The sequence below is a fragment of the Apium graveolens genome, chromosome 6 (genome assembly GCF_009905375.1).
Source record: "Apium graveolens cultivar Ventura chromosome 6, ASM990537v1, whole genome shotgun sequence".
NCBI classification, from domain to species: domain Eukaryota; kingdom Viridiplantae; phylum Streptophyta; class Magnoliopsida; order Apiales; family Apiaceae; genus Apium; species Apium graveolens.
In genome coordinates, this window is record NC_133652.1 from 215,987,364 (window position 1) to 216,005,605 (window position 18,242).

The following is an 18,242-nucleotide window of genomic DNA, read 5'->3' on the forward strand; positions in this document are numbered from 1 at the left end:
AAACAACTATTCTCGACGAGACTTATCATGATTGACTATGTAAAGTCAAATGATAATGTTTGGATCCACTAACCAGATGGTTAAACGGAGTGCATCTGTTTAAGCCAAGGGAATCTAGTTAGACCGGGAGATAGTTGTAAAATCATCAGGAGGAATGGGCCTTGCCTATTGCTTAACGGCATCGTGGTAGACACCCAACCTTGCTGACTGGAGATCCTTATAACTTGGTTCAATGGGACAACTAAATCATGATGACCAAATCACTGTGGGGATAACCCCTGACCTATTTATATGATGATGAAACAGTGAGACCCGTAAAGTACGAGGTTAAGCTTTATGCTTTTAATGATCTTTGATGAATACATGGTTTCAAGTTTGAATATATAAAATTCGGTTGAGTAAACACGGGTTACTCTATAAGATAAAGATCACCTATGTGAGAAAGAAGTGAGGCCGCTTTAAAGGAGAATTGCGAGGCACAATTCTTTAGAAACTCTTGCAGAACCAGGACGATGTTCCAGGGCCAAAATGGACATAATCATGAGAACTAAATGAGGGAAAGATATAGTGATTAGTATATTATCGTTTCCACAAATGGTCGAACAGTTCAAGGACATCGCGTCATACTGTCTACCAGTAAAGTCGATATACTTATTCGAGCGAAGGTTCAAGGAGCATTCTCTACCGATCGTATACTATATTTGACCGCATGAACCATCACCAAGTCAAGCTCCGCGTTTGTCTGTATATGTGCTGCGTGCTACTGGACCATCAATCTCATTTGTGGGGTATTGTTGGAAAAACTTAGTATTTTAGACTAAGTTGTGAATTATTTTGAGACTCTATATGAGTGAGACACATTATGTGTCAGTGGTGTATATTTATTGGAACGTATTCTTCTCTTCAAGGGGATTCCAACGCATATTTACACACTCAAAATGAGTAAAAGGTGAACGAGAACTGATGTTCCAAAATGTGACCTTTTAATGTGAAAAGTGAGTTTTGTACCACATCGAGAGTAGCACAAATCTATTCCTTGATTTTTCTTTTAAATACCATGTACCACATCGAAAAGAAACACAAGTACTTTCAGGCCTCTTTTTATAAATAGAGTCTTAGGGTACCGGTTTTATTAAGTCAAAGAAAACAAGAGTCGTCTCTTTAATTCTCGGTCTCTTCAGTCTTAAATTTTCCAAATATTCTGGTGATAGTTCTCAGGCTCAGTTCAAGTTCGTTAAGAGTATTTTCGATTTATTGATTATACTGGTATCTCGTTTTATCCTGGGAAGCAGGTCGCTAACACACGGATGGTGCGGGGCGAAACTGCTTTAAGGAGACAGTTTTCTGGACTCGAGATTAAATTCAATCTCTGTTTATTTTCTCGAACCCTTCTCTTAATTTAATTGTGTTAATTCTTATATGCCTATGTGATTTAAGAATTAGCTATATTTTTTTGAATTAGTTATATATTCGATATATATAATAATGTCTATATCGTAAATGATTGATAACAATTCTTTAGTAGTGGTATTACCAAAATGTTCATAAAAAAAGCCAGTTGGTGGTAGCATTTCTTAGACGCCTTCTCCAGCCTTCGAGTACTTTCATTTGAAATAAATTTTGGAATCATATGGAAAGAATCAAATCAACCGAAAATCAGGGGCGGACCCAGGATGTTGAACTCGTTTGCGCTTAAAAACTTCAAGACTTCTGGCAAAAAAAAAAAAAAAACTTCAAGACTAGTGTAGAAAAAAATTTGATTGGCCTAAGAGCAAGTCACATACTATCTGTTCCTTACCTATATAATAAAATAATAAGTGTTTCAACACCAACAATAATTCTTATATACATTTATTATTATTATTATTATAATATATTTGTAAAGAATTGGACAAAAAGAAAAAGAAGAGAGAGAAAAGAAGACAAAAAAAGGGATAAATAAATTTTTTATTCATAAAAATAAAATAAAAGATGGTTAGTGGATCCTTATTAATAAGATATAAAATGTTACTCTTAATTTTTTAAGAGATTACATTTGTTGGAGGGAATTAAACATCTTTTCGAACAACCTGCTAATACATGTTCTTTTTCCTTTCTTCAAATTTATTTTTTTGCTAACTAAACTTTTAGTTATACATATATAATAATTTACTAAATATATTTAATTAAATTAATTTGTTTAGTTCTTACCTTTAATATTGTACTTTGAGAAGAAAAAAACGGTTTAAAATAGCTACATTTGGGCTTAGGATTTTTCATTTTAGTATTAATATTTAAATAATATAAATACTAAATTATGTTTCGTGCGTTATCATCTATAAGTTGTGAAAACATAAAATAAATTAATACATTATTATTACATGAAAAGTTGAACTATGAGAGAGAGAATAAATATAAAGCTACATTTTTTTAAATTTCTTTTTGAAGAATATAAAGTTTAAAACAATATTTGAAGAATATTGTGTCTAAAATATATCATTCTTATTATTAGGTTTATCATCCATCAATATAAAAAAAATTATTCAAAGTTCCTTTAATATAATCAATTTGAGATTCTTTTATTTTGGTAAATTAAGCCCAAAGAAATTATGCATATATAGAGCATTAGTATATGAATGGGTAAATTTGCAAAATCAATTTACACACAGTTAACTTCAGACTTTTGTAATTCACTCAACTAGATTTGCATTAAACACCAACTCTGTCATCGGTGAACACAAAGCACTGGGCTACAATCAAAAAATTAACGGGCCTAAACCTAAATTAAGGACCACATGTCTACAGTTGAATTGACCTGGGCTGGAGCCCACCAGAGCCCAGCCCACGGTCCGCCCGCTGAAATAAAAATACTGGACTTCTACGAACTATATTTGGTAATAGGCAAATACTAGATTATATTGCAAGTACCAGGCATATACTAGTTTATAGCCCGCACACGGCTATTTCAAAAATTATTTAATAAAATAAATAAATAAATTTATAATTAAAATTAAACAATATAATTATGAAAGATTAAGTTATTTATATAATAAGTGTATTGCATCTACATATTATGATAAATTTATTTAAGAACTAATTTCGTTACATATGTTATTTTTATGTTACATATTTTATGAAATTATTTCTATAAATAGATCTGTCAAAATTTAAAGTTTACTTCAAATTTGTATTAAAAACTTACCATAAGTAACACAATTCATATTTATAATTATATTGCAAAGTTTCTATAATTAAAATGGGTCATAATAAATATATGGATATTTTATAAATCAAATATGGATACCAAACCTAAAAATGAATAGTCCGCCGGGTCAAATTAAAATTAAAAATTATATTCTAGCCAAAATATGGATATCAAACCTTAGAAAAGAATTATCCAACAATTTATAATATATAGATTATATTAAAACACCAACCTGAAAGACAGTCCTTCGTGTGTCTTCTTTTTTTGAGATGAGTTCATAAAAACTATGGGTACACGTACGCCTTCACGGCTAGAGATGCACAAAAGGCCCACCGGGTCGGGCCTTGACCGGGACTTAAAAAGTCCGGGCTTTGACCGGGCCGGGCTTTTCGGGTTTTGACTTTGACCGGGCCGGGCCGGGCTTTCCGGAAATTTCAAAGCCCGTTTGGGCCCTCGAGGCGGGTCTAACCGGGCTTTTTTTCGGGCCGGATCGGATCGGGCCGGGCTTTTTTCTAATTTAAATCGGATCTAGTATTATTAGAGATTCCGAAGAATACATGTGTTAGCAACTAGATCATCGTAAAAAATGTATTAGTTTACATGGAATATTTTAGGAAAACATTACTTCGTTGAAAACATTTAAGTTCGGTAAAAAATAAACATGTTTATATGATATATTTTATCATTGTTATGATAACAATGATAACAATGATATCATTGTTATGATAACAATGATATCCAAATATTCATGACAATGATATCCAAATATATATAATGTACTTATTATATTTTCTTTCATTATTTATGCAACGAAGTATATAAATAATATTATTAATCACAAATATGTAAATATATATGTGTTTAAAGTATTATTTATATGTATAGTAAATGTGAATTTATAAATATATAAGAAAATATATTAGAATAATCAGATTATAACCGTGCTTTTTCGGGCTTTTAATCGGGCCGGGCTGGGCCGAAGCCCGGGCTTTTAACCGGGCCGGGCCGGGCCGGGCTTTGCCTAAAAATATAGGGCCCGTCGAGGCCCGAAGCCCGGACCGGGACCGGGCCGGGCTTGACCGGGCTTTGACCGGATCGGGCCGGGCCAGATTTTCGGGCCCGGACTTTTTGTTCATCTCTATTTACGGCTAATCTTCCATATCTACATTATTTTTTTTTTTTTATTTTTTTGCAAAGTTACATGTTGCAACGCGAGATTTTACAGTTGGATGTTACCTCACTCCAATATCTATGGTAATTAACAAAACTCCTTTTATCGGAAATTTAATTTATATTATTTATAATTTTTTAATATTAAAATCATTTTTTATAAAAATTTATTTGTAAAAATTCTGGAATTATATATATACACAGTTTTTTAATATTAATATTTTGTTGTTTTTATTGTTATATACATATTTTCATGAAATTTTATATTTTTCTAAATTTAAAATCTTCAAACTATATATATATACACACACACTATTTCAACCGCTCTAAATTTCAGCCCTCTAAATGTATTATATTATATGTAAATATTCTTTGTTTTCTTGTAAAAATTGTAAAATAATATTTTAAATTCCATTCACAATTTTTTTTTCTAAATTATCTCCAAATTAATAAATTTTTTTATTTATTTTTCATACAATTATAAGAATAATTGCTAGTTATACTTTTATAAGTATAATTAGAAATATGTCTGAATCTCGTTTATTTTTGCAAAATGATTCGCAAATTAAGAATATTTTTACACTATATCTAATACAATTAAAAAGAATAATAACTAATTATACATTTAAAAAGATTTAAAAATATTATTACTTATTTCTAAATTATTTAACTATCTAGAAATGTATTGAATATTTACATTTTTTCATATTAGTTTAAGGTTTATCAATATGTATCATGCTATGTATAGGCTTTGTTTTTTCGTTTCAAATTAAATTAGTGCTTTACCATGACGAGCAAATTATATCAACAAGACTCCCTTAGTTCAATTATATATAAGATATAATAAAGAAGACATTTTTTAGCTTTTCTTCTTTGATTCATGTCATTCACATTTTGCTATTCAATTGAATTCTACCATAGGTTTATCCTCCCAAATGTTCCTACTCCCAAGCAAAATAAAGATCTCAGAATTCTAATAATAGACAGACATTAAGGAATTTAATGAACAAACAAAACTCCATTGTAAGATAATTAAGATCAAAGCACTTGGTTAACAAAGATTAACAAGTCAAAGAACCACCTAACCATTTGATTGATAACCTAATGAAGCAAACTATCTGAACAAAGCAATGATGTTTAATTTATTAGGACTATCGAATGTCTAGAAAGTGAAGATCTGGGATCACATTTTAAGTATTGCTTACGAGGGATTGCTGATGACTCTACGGATACTTATATAAACTTTTTGAAGTTGTTAAACAACTTTGAAGTGCCTAACTTTGCATTATATGTGATTTGTCGCAAGGGCCAAGTTCTCATATAAACACAGTTTCACAGACGACTAGTGAGAAGTTAATTCGCATACATGAAACACTCCCCCTGTATGAATGTAGTTTTCCATTATGTATATTATAGAATGTGATAATAGAGTTTTATCCCCTGAGATTACAAAAATGGCTGCAGAGGCTGTGTTTTGTAGAAATCTTTCACGCTAATTATTGTTCTTCATGGGATGCAACCTTATATTAATATATTATGAAGAAGTAGTAACGCTTTGTTGATGAGGGCAGCGCTGAGAAGAGTAGGAGCAGGAGGAGTAGATATAAGGAAGGCTGAGCAGCTACGCAATGTGTATCATTGTACCTGGTGGAGAAAGTACCACTATGGCCAAGCTTGCTGAGTTGAATAATCTGGTTTTGACCTTAATTTACATAATGCTGACCTTTTGTTGCTGGGAGTTTGTTGTTTTGGTAATTGTTTGTGAATGACAATTTTATGCCCCTGCGTTTTAAGTTGTAAAACGTTTTACAATCATTTCAGGACAGAAATCAGGAGGCCAAGAACTGATTGGAGGATTTGCTTGCACGATTTACCAAAAACTTCTTCCTTGGTAGTACGGTAAAGGTTTCACTTTGAACATTTGAATACAGACGCTATGTAGCGGTAGTTTAGTTTCATATTATAGCCATTCCAAGCAGTTGCATGGATCGATATTATAAACTAAAATGTAATAGTGTAGTTCAGTGTTCTTGACTTGTAATTTCTAGTGAATAAATTAATGCGATCCTATAATTTATTTTTGTTCTGCATGAGGATGCTGGGTCTCCAAAGAAAGCAGTTGTGGCTCTGAAACGAATAAACATACTAGTAACTGCCTTCCATCCTGAGCTGAGTGCAGAAACTCGTTGGTAAATCCTACAAGTAAAAGTAATATAATTCGTAAACTTTAGTTTCTAAAACATGAATTCTATGCAGGTCTTGTTATTTCTGGAAAATAATGGAGGTTGATAATGCCGCCTCAATTGGACTATTCCCTGTGGAGGTCAGGGAAGCAATAAACAACCAAAAGTTGATCTTCGTGTCGTCGACCGTTATTAGCAAAAAAACACTGTGATACTGAACGGTATACAAATAGGTATCTTTGTCATAATCATAGTTTAATCTTTAACCCCACACACATTTTCACTTTGTTAGTTGCCTTTGATTATAATGGTGTTTGATTTCGCTGTAAAGTCATTCGGAATCTGACATGAACAGTTGGGTTAATTGCAGAGCATATATACTGCTTCTTACTATCCATGTTACCCGACTCGCTGTATCCTAATTGGACATGTATCTAAGCGTCAGATTAGGCAATGTTGTGAAATGCTTTGTATGTTTTTAACCCATAATATTGTGTCAAGTAGTTCACATAATTTTGTGACCTGATCTATAATGTATCCTGTCATAATAAATTTACCTTTATTATTCTTCTTCAAATCACAACTAGCACCAATTATTTCTTATAATTTGAGTTATATAAAGTGTGTTTCAATCCTGAATGCCTTTACATGTGACTCTATGCAACCTGTTTTCTGTGTACGCGCTAAAGATTTATTGATCGAGTAAGATGCATCATTAAGAATGGAAGGGCAAGAGTGCAACATGAGGTAAATTCTTATTTGCTTGTTTGTATAACCTTGAACATTTATAAAGAGTTCCTGAATTAGGTCCTCTTCTCCAGAGCATAATCCAGAATTATCTGATCTCATGCTTGTTGTCTATCATGATCTGTGTAAGATCTTGTGTATTAAATACCACTTAATGTTATTTATGGTTAATATACGTTTGTCAGCATGTAATTGTCTGTTTACTTCAATTTTAACTAGCTGATCTTAGTATCATGTTTATCAAGTTTACATAGACTTTTTGAGCTGAAGCATCATGTTTACGCAAGTTTAAATAGACTTTTTTCTGTATTACGTTGATGGAAGCTTCCTTTTCCTTCCCCTCTCACATCTGGCACCTTTAACAAGTCTACCTCCTGCATTGCTGCCATCAATTAATGCCAGGTTTTATATCCTTACTCCTGCTATTACCACTAAATATCTTTACTCCTTCTATTACCACTAAATGTCGATTCTTGTCCATATTATGTCAACCACTTACTAATCTCCATCACATATTAAACTGCAATATCATGCATTGGACAAATATATGGAGAGATTATTCTTTTTTGAAACTTGCTATTATTCTGTTGGACAAACTTAGTATTTTAGACTAAGTTGTGAATCATTTTGAGACTCTATATGAGTGAGACACATTATGTGTTAGTGGTGTGTATTTATTGGAACGTATTCTCCTCTTCGAGGAGATTCCAACGCATATTTACACGCTCAAAATGAGTAAAAGGTGAATGAGAACTGATGTTCCAAAGTTTTACCTTTTAATATGAAAAGTGGTTTTGTACAACATCGAGAGTAGCACAAACCTATTCCTTAGTTTTTCTTATAAATACCATGTACCACATTGAAAAAAAAACAAGTCCTTTCAAGCCTCTCTTTATAAATAGAGTCTTAGGGTACCAGTTTTATTATGTCGAGTAAATAAGAGTCATCTCTTTCATTTTCGGTCCCTTTAGTCTTTAATTTTTCCTATATCCCGGTGATAATTCTCGGGCTCAGTTCAAGTTCGCTGAGAGTATATTCGATCTATCGATTATACTAGTATCTCGTTTTATCCTGAGAAGCAGGTCGCTAAACACGGATGGTGCAGGGCGAAACTGCTTTAAGGAGACAGTTTTCTGGACTCGAGATTAAATCCAATCTCTGTTTGTTTTCTCAAACTCTTCTCTTAATTTAATTGTTAATTCTTATATGCTTATGTGATTTAAGAATTAGCAATGTTCTTGTGAATTATTTATATATTCAATATATATATATATAATGTCTTTATCGTACAAGATTGATAACAATCTTAATTAAAGCAGTTTTCTTCAATATTCATACTTTTTTGTGAGTAGACGCAAATGTCAATTTGATTGTTTAAATTGGATTTATTTATGGGTATATGAGTGGCCATTATTTGCCTCATTAATTAAATTAAATTTAGTGCGTTAATTTATTTGATCACTTGTTGCCATGTGCTTGAAATTAATATAAATTTGATTTTAAGTGGTGCTTTGTTTAAGTATAACAGGTACGAGGCAAAAGTAAACACAAAGTTGTTGGATAATTGGTTTCTTATAAGGCTATTGATGCTTTAATGGTTATTGATTTATGATCAACTTATATTCAAGTGTACATATTTGGTGACATATCTCTCGGGTTGATTATTATAAATTGGTAGATTAAACCCAAATTTATAATTTGTCCATGTTTTCGCTATTAATAAATAACTTACAGTATTATGTTTTGTTTAATTAACATGGTGATTGATAATATATATGAGCTAGAGTTTCTTATTTCTGAATTGATTTCGGAATTATTAGTATACTGATACAAGAATCATATATGCTATAGTTTACATGCGTGTTTGCAAGTTCATAACATGATATTGTTATGCAATTAAATGATATGGCTACATAAATGTGACCCTTCATGATGGAACTTGATTATTTGGTGATTAATTTTTAATCATTGTTGAGTGATGATAAGGCATCAATTATTATTGTTTAATATTTAATAATGGAGTTATATCACAAACTTGTATTACTGGATAAATAGAGGCCTTACCGCGTATCTATTTAATTGGAGAAAATAGATTACAAGCATAGGTTGGTGACAATAAACGTGATGCAAACTATGTAGTTCTAAACATCTTATTTTAATAGATTTATTTGTTAACAAAATGCTTTTAGTCTATATGGAGGCTTTGGAAAGCTATTAAAGGAGGCATAAGTTGTTTTATTATGTAACGTGTCTCATTAGTTAACATTAGTTTGACTGGAAAAATTTGTTCTAGTATTTCCACTTGTGCTGCACTGGATATAATGCAGTAATATGTTTGTTGTTAAACAATGTGACGAGTTGTGCAGCTGAAGTGAACCAGATTTACAATTACTCAGGATTCTCCACATTAAAAAACCTAATGGGCCTGGAGTACAGGTTATGGGTCGGCACATAAATTATAGTTTTCTGGTTGGATTTTTCCTCCAGTTAAATAGTAATTTCACGTGTTGGTGTCGGTCTGCTGCGGCAGTGACACACGAGCCTATTATAGTGATCCATGTGATACTTAATACGGTGAATATTGATATCAGTATTTATGCTGAACTTCAGAGAGAATCCGAAAAGTTGTTAACCCTAACGCATCAGTTGATCAAGGATCACTGAATGTTGATTTATTGAAAATTTATGTTCTTCCTTGGGCCTTTTCTGGTTGTACCATTAGGTGAGCCAGAAATGTAGGTTCGTGTGAACCATGTAAATATTTTAGAGAAATTCAGTAATTGAATTTTTAATGATAAGAACCACGGGAAGTTCTTTAAACATGATATTAAAATCTTATAGGTTTTAATGAATGACGTAAAACCTGCTCAGATGAGAGGTAGTGGCACGATATTTGTTTACTGTCTGGTTTGATAGTAAAATATTTGTCACTTGTACTCGTAGTCGAGTCAATATTGAAGCTAAATAGAGAGATGTGTGCTCTATAAACTCAAGGGTAAATCCAACTTAATACAGATAATTAAGATGGTAGTGAATAAATTTGATGATGAATAATCACCGGGAAAATTCTGTTTGCAACGTGAATATTCATGAGGTCGTTGCACCGTACTCGCATTAAATAAATGGAGTAGATGCAGGCTTGAGTTGCGCTCTGAGAGAGATGCAAAACGATTGTGATCAGCTCAGACTATCACTGAATTTGAGGATATTAGTTATGAAGGGCTAATCGTTCCTTAAACATGATACCATAGAAGGAAATAATTAAATTTCCTATTAGTTTTGGAATGTTTTCTAATATTTTGTAAAATATTAAAATTGTGGGGGTATCTAGAATAGAAAATTATTGAATTTTCTATGAATAGTGGAATGTAATGAAACATTCTTGAAAATAATTAAAATGTGAGGGTATCTCGAAATTTGATACCAATACCTCTGTTGGTAGCATGAGATCCAAAATCAATTGAGATATTTTGAATGGATACATAGACAATGGTTGAGTCTCATAATATCCGATATATGAATCTAATTTTTGAGATTCGTAAGAATACTATTACAGAGTTTAGGAATGCTTATGCGATAAGCTAGTAGATCCTAGTAGATTTGTAATTAAAAGTCATCTAAATGAACTTACGAGTTATTGGATGAATGTGAGGATGAACCTGCAGAGAGCAAAAGACTTGGATAATTGCTAGTCCCGAATGTCTTGATAATTTGCTTGAAGGTGAACTCGTAAATTTAATAGAAGCAATGTGCTTCTCGTATAATTCCTTGATAAGTGAATATATCAAGAGAAAATTTGACTATTACTGAGAGTCAATAAATCAAGATTTTCTAGCACGTGTACTAGAAAATGGATTGTATATGTTCTCTCTATGTCCTTTGTGGGGGAAAGGATGTTAAGAAATAGAGAGAGTGGTTCTGTTTGACAAAATCTTGTTTTAAAAAAAATATTTAGATCTTCTTACGAGATAGATGTATTATGACCCAAATGAATTTTCAAATTGGGAAAATATATGTGGGTCTGAAGGAAGTATAAGGTCAGATTGATAATAAAATATTACAGTCAAAAGTGATGACCTTATATAATTTATGAAATATTCTCGAGTTTTGAGAATAAGGTTCATTAAGATGATACTAAAATTATCGTATTGTGAAATTTAAAAGTGCATCAATGAACATTGAGACGGTCTTTCTAAATAGATATTTGGAGAAATATCTATTTACGTGAACCCGAGGGTTGCTCTAGATAAAGCAAGAGTAGAAAATCTGTATTTTCGGTGATCATGTTGAGTGAAACAACATTGAAACGGAATAATGGCATAATAAATTTGATATTGCTATGATAAGCAATGGCTTCAAATAAATGACATGGTTGCCATTTTGAGGACGCTCAAAATTGGTTGCTATGTGAATACGGATTGCCAGTTTAAGGACGCTTAAACTCGGTAATGATGCAAACTGAAATTGCTGGTTTTTTGGGACGCTAAAAGCTGGTAATATCAATAACAAGTGAAGCCTTAAGTAATAACTAGTAAAGTTATTTCATAAATGTGAAATATGTCAATATGAGATGTCAAACTGATTCAAAATCAGAGAATTGACAAGTGTGCATGTGTTATTTATACATGATATGCAAGTCATAATTGATTGTATGTGAGTGATCTGATCATTACGAGAAGTAATGACAAGAGGATCATCTCTGAAAATCTTGATGAGATTGAAAAATTTTGATTTGAAGATTACAATCTTCGTGACTTTAAAAGTTTTAGATGATACATGTCACATGTTGGTGATGTGAATTTTGAAGAGATCAACGAAGCTAAAGTTGTCATAGCTAGAATGGATTTATATTTATCTAAGCGTAGATGAACAAGGATCTCTCAAGAAGGATTGCAAGTTTGTTGTACTTTTAAAATTGTACAAAATTAGACATAGGCTACACAGTTGGTAAACTGGGTAGATGCACGAGTACAATGGAAATTGGTCACTTGGAAGTGATTGCAATGAGATTTAAGGTGTATGATATGTGCTCGTGAGCTTGGACTGCAATACGAAAGATATCTAATTGTACTATGTGAATATAGTATGTAAATTAGATATTTGACTTTAAGAACTTAAAAGTCATTGGAGAATACATTTCACACTTAGCAGCCGTGTCATGGAAATCCTAAACTTAGCTCGATTCATGATGGAATACGAGTCTGGTGCATAAAATAAATGCAGTTAAAATGTTGAATAGCCACTTTGTAAGGATATTCCTAAATGACAAGGAAAATGTGTCTTCAATATGCATATATCGTGTAATCAATATGCAAATTGGGAGATCACATTATTGTGTATGAAATGGTATGTCTCACATCTATGATGATGACATAATACCGTTAAATAACTATTCTCAACGAGAATTATCATGATTGACTATGTAAAGTCAAATGATAATGTTTGGATCCACTAACCAGATGGTTAAAATGAGCGAGTATGTCATCGTTTACACAAACGGTCGAACAGTTCAAGGACATCGTGTCATACTGTCTACCAGTAAAGTCGATATACTTATTCGAGCGAAGGTTCAAGGATCATTCTCTACCTATCGTATGCTATATCTGACCGCCGAAACTATCACCAAGTCAAGCTCCGCGTCTGTCTGTCTATGTGGTGCGTGCTGCTGGACCATCAATCTCATTTGTGGGGAATTGTTGGACAAACTTAGTATTTTAGACTAAGTTGTGAATTATTTTGAGACTCTATATGAGTCAGACACATTATGTGTTAGTGGTGTGTATTTATTGGAACGTATTCTCCTCTTCGAGGGGATTCCAACGCATATTTACACGCTCAAAATGAGTAAAAGGTGAATGAAAACTGATGTTCAAAAGTTTTACCTTTTAATATGAAAAGTGGTTTTGTACCACATCGAAAGTAGCACAAACCTATTCCTTAGTTTTTCTTATAAATATCATGTACCACATCGAAAAGAAAAACAAGTCCTTTCAAGCCTCTCTTTATAAATAGAGTGTCAGGGTACCAGTTTTATTAAGTCGAGTAAATAAGAGTCATCTCTTTCATTCTCGGTCTCTTTAGTCTTAAATTTTTCCAATATTCCGGTGATAGTTCTCGGGCTCAGTTCAAGTTCGCTGAGAGTATATTCGATCTATCGATTATACTAGTATCTCATTTTATCCTGGGAAGCAGGTCGCTAAACACGGATGGTTCGGGGCGAAACTGCTTTAAGGAGACAGTTTTCTGGACTCGAGATTAAATCCAATCTCTGTTTGTTTTCTCAAACTCTTCTCTTAATTTAATTGGTAATTCTTATATGCTTATGTGATTTAAGAATTAGCAATGTTCTTGCGAATTATTTATATATTCAATATATATATATAATGTCTCTATCGTACAAGATTGATAACATATTCTTGTTTTATGGTCCCGTTTAGAAGGTTCTTTCTGTTTACAGTCTACACAAGTATTCACTTTGTGCAATGATATTGCATCTACATGATTTGGTTGCTAGATTAATATTAATTATGTATATATGTGTTCATGTAGCTGCAGCGATTTAGATGCTCAAATTTCAATAGTATCAGCTGTGTTATAGTTTTGTGGTTGTGTGTGGAATTTGCCATACTTTATTTCTGCTCATTTCTCAATAATTCAGAGGCTTCAAGTTGCAACCCGATTCGCTGATATAGAGCTTTTGATGTCGAGATTATCATTTTTCTTAGAGTTTCATGCTCTTTTAAGTGGAACATAATATGGTTTCAGCATTCAAGTACAATATCATTGACTAGACAAGAGCCTTCAGAGTTTCAACTTTTAAGTGCGAACACTAATTAAAATGACTACAAAGTATTGTTGCATTACTTCTGTTTAACTTGAATTTTGTCACTTTTGTGTAAAGTTGCAAACCAATCTAGCCGGTCAAACTTTGGAATTACATTCAATTTGATGGAATAGAAATGGCAGAAAGCTAGTGGGCTTGAAGACAACGAGACGAAGCAACTAGCTGAACCTACCGCCTTCACCAGAAATGGCATGTTGACTAACACCAGTTACAGGCAGGGGATCAGGACCAAATCTTAAGCAAAGGGAATGAATTGAAGACCACAAAGCAAAATAACTAGGAAAGAAATGGACGATGGACAAAAATATAGAATGCATCATCAATTTCAATGCCATATATGCCAATATAAGCTAGTATGCCTGTGCTTTCTACTTGATATATGAATACGTAATATTTTCAGACTGTTATAGGGATAATTTTGTATAACAGTGTTTTGGAGGTTATTAGCAGATCAAGGATGGTGTTTGAGGGCGGTGCAAGGTTATGTATGGTCGTGGCTGAGGTTATATGTTAACTCTTTAAGAAAGAATATGATTTTGTGTTATTCTCTATCAAGTGTCGACTCATGTCTCATACAAGTGCCTACTTACCCTATTTATAGGGATCAAGCCTCACGTAGTTCTTGGGGAACAAGTCACATAGGCTAGGGTTAGGGTTCTTCAACCCATGCAGCCCAAGCCCATGATAAAGTAAGGCCTTCATCCAATTAGTCACGTAAATCTCGACCGGCTGCACACGCTTCCTACAATCTCGCGGCATCTCCGCATTTCTTCTCTTAATTGTAGGAATAACCCGTGTCGGCCCCAAAAATTTACGAGCAACTCAGTCATCTATGAGTCACTTTCCATGTTTCACACAAAGTCCTTTAATGCGGGCCAGCCTGGTCACCTAGGCCCGCACCGCCTTCCTTCACAATTAATAAATATGATGTTGGGCCCAGCTCGCATATGGTAGCCCACCAGCTCACATGTGAGAGCCTAGCTCACATATGTAACACCCCCAAATCCGGGGTCGGGGATCCGGGTTGTCACAAGTTCCATTTCCCTTAATAACACCCAATCTTAATACACAATCAACTACTCTGTACTGTGACCCCACAATAAACACACACACCACAAGTTATAGTCTCAGAGATGAATATCCAAAAATAATCACAAGTCGTTTTATTCCACAATTATATGTCAATACACCTTAAAAAGGTTTCTGAATAAATTTACATTTCTTTACCATTATTACAATTCATAATTATACATAAATCTGGTACATCATAAGTTGAAAACCTAGCCTATTGGTAGTTCCTACCTCAGCTACAACGACATCAACGCCTATAGGAAACTGCAGAACGTTTCCTAATCGCTTGCGAATCGGGAGCTTGGTCCTGTTCATCTTTTCTATCTGTTGTTGTGTGATGAAAGAAGAAAGCAAGGGTGAGCAGCAAGCCCACCAAAATAATATGTATAATGATTAACAATATATGAGCCTTCTCATAGTACTCATGAAAGTCTTGGTCAAAAGAAATGAACCAAGTTGATATCTTAATGCGATGAAGTCGCAAAATATTCAGTATATATATACATATATACTTTTCAAAATATGGGAAGTCCTCTTCCATGCATAATACACACAGAGTTCCAGTGTATAACTGTATAAAAATATCGTTGCAAGGTGATCTCATATATCTAACCTTGTCTCAACGTTTTTCTGAAAATCTTTGTCATGCATAAGATAATCATTTACTAGATATAAGTTTAATAGATGAAGTTACAAGACACTCCAATATACTTATATCTTTTCCAAATACTACTTGAACTACCACCGTTCAAGTTATAATTAGTTTCAAAAGTTCATCACACTGATGAGACTACAAGATAAGACTTGAATAGATTCAATCTTTAAAATATTTTGAAGGAAATGAAGTTATGATATACTTCATTAAGTCCCGATATATATATACACCTATATATATACATACGTTTCCTGAAAACCTCTGTCATGTAAAGTATGAACATAATTGCAATATCCAATAAATTTGGAAAGGAAAAGAATTTTGGCATAAACCCGATATCTTGCTGATCAGGCAAAGATACCAATAAGTAACCTTTTCTACTAGTAGATGGATGAATCCCCCACCGGTCATCACCCTGGCCACATAAGGACCTTGTGCTGGACCGCCACCCGGCCTCTTACGCATTGATGGACTGCCACCCAGCCACTTACACTTTGATAGACCGTACCTGTAACACCCCCAGATCCGGGGTCGGGGATCCGGGTCGTCACGAGTTCCACTTCCCTTAACAACACCCAATCTTATTAAACAATCAACTACTCTTTACTGTGACCCCGCAATATACACACACACACCACAAGTTATAGTCTCAGAGATGAATATCTAAAAATAATCACAAGTCGTTTTATTCCACAATTAAGTCAATACACCTTAAAAAGGTTTCTGAATAAATTTACATTTCTTTGCCATTATTACAATTCATAATATACATAAGTCTAGTACATTACTAGTTGAAAACTTAGCCTATTGGTAATTTCTACCTCAGCTACAGCGGCCTGAACGCTTCCGGAAAGCTGCGGAACGTTTCCTATCCGCTTGCGAATTGGGAGCTTGGTCCTGTTCATCTTATCTATCTGATGTTGTGTGATGAAAGAAGAAAGCAAGGGTGAGCAGCAAGCCCACCAAAATAATATGTATAATGATTAACAATATATGAGCCTACTCATAATACTCATGAAAGCCTTGGTCAAAAGAAATGAACCAAGTTTGATATCTTAATGCGATGAAGTCGCAAAATATTCAGTATATATACATATATACTTTTCAAAATATTGGAAGTCCTCTTCCATGCATAATATGCACAAAGTCCTAGTGTATAACTGTATAAAAAAAAATATCGGTGCAAGGTGATCTCATATATCTAACCTTGTCTCAACATTTTTTTTTTCTGAAAATCTTTGCCATGCATAAGATAATCATTTACTAGATATAAGTTTAAAAGATGAAGTTACAAGATACTCCAATATACTTATATCCTTTCCAAATACTACTTGAACTACCACCGTTCAAGTTATAATTAGTTCAAAAGTTCATCACATAGATGAGACTACAAGATAATACTTGAACAGATTCAACCTTTAAAATATCATCAAAATAAAATGAAGTTATGAGATACTTCATTTGATGCGAACATCATTTTGAAAACTTGACCCTGCCAACACTCAACAATCGCCCAACCGTAGCCTTTCTATCGAAGTGCTCTGGGTAGTGTTGCAGAAATATCCAATTGGATGATGAACTCATTACGGGAGTTTGCCGCGCCAGGAAGACCACTTACGATGATCAGTCGTAGTAGTGCAACCCCACCATTTTCTACATGTAGAGGAGAACCTGTCGGATTTACTTGTCAACCGAACACTGAACTCCTAAGGAATGGACCGCCTTAGCGGAACTTCCAGGCCATTTGGGCCAATATAATAAGGCTGGGCCGGCGCTACTCGGCCACTTACGCCACTCCTAGTTCAGATGAAATCCATGACTCTGAAACGTAAAGCTCGTCCCCACTTCCCCAAGTAGAAACTTGTTGATACGGCTCCACCAAGAAGTCGTATCTATTTGGAAAGGAGAACTCACCGATATTTCCCAGGCGATGCCTGTTAATGGATTAACTTGTTCCAAGAATTTTACTTCCCGAGTGTTGGGTAAGTAATCAATTCATTTATCAAAATAGCAACCTTGTTGCGAATATAAAACACACCACAGAGCCGGATCCCTCAGGTTTTGAGCGAGTATTTAAATCCCCTTCGAAAGGAGGATCTTAAATATAAAAATGAGTTTTGGGATCCGCTCTAACTTTTAAAAATCATTTTGAAGACTCGCAAAACATTTTCAAGAATGTTTGGAGTAATGCTGATTTAACAAAATAAATCAGTCCCAATATATTAGAAAATATCTGAATATTATTATTTAAATAATATTTCCATAAAGAATAATCTTTATAAAAATAATTGAAGTAGAAGTTTTGAAACTTATACTTGAAATGAATATTAAATATCCAAAGATATACCTATACGAAAGTACTATCTTTATTTGAATAATCAAAAGTGA

General features: G+C 33.4%; 1 long non-coding RNA gene across 1 annotated transcript; it reads left to right on the plus strand.

Annotated features, from left to right (window-relative positions):
- Positions 1–5,675: 5,675 nt before the first annotated feature.
- On the plus strand, positions 5,676–6,800 carry LOC141665313 (uncharacterized). The gene is made up of 3 exons (XR_012552074.1): positions 5,676–6,048; positions 6,176–6,543; positions 6,611–6,800. It is a non-coding gene; the product is annotated as an uncharacterized LOC141665313 (long non-coding RNA).
- Positions 6,801–18,242: the final 11,442 nt, after the last annotated feature.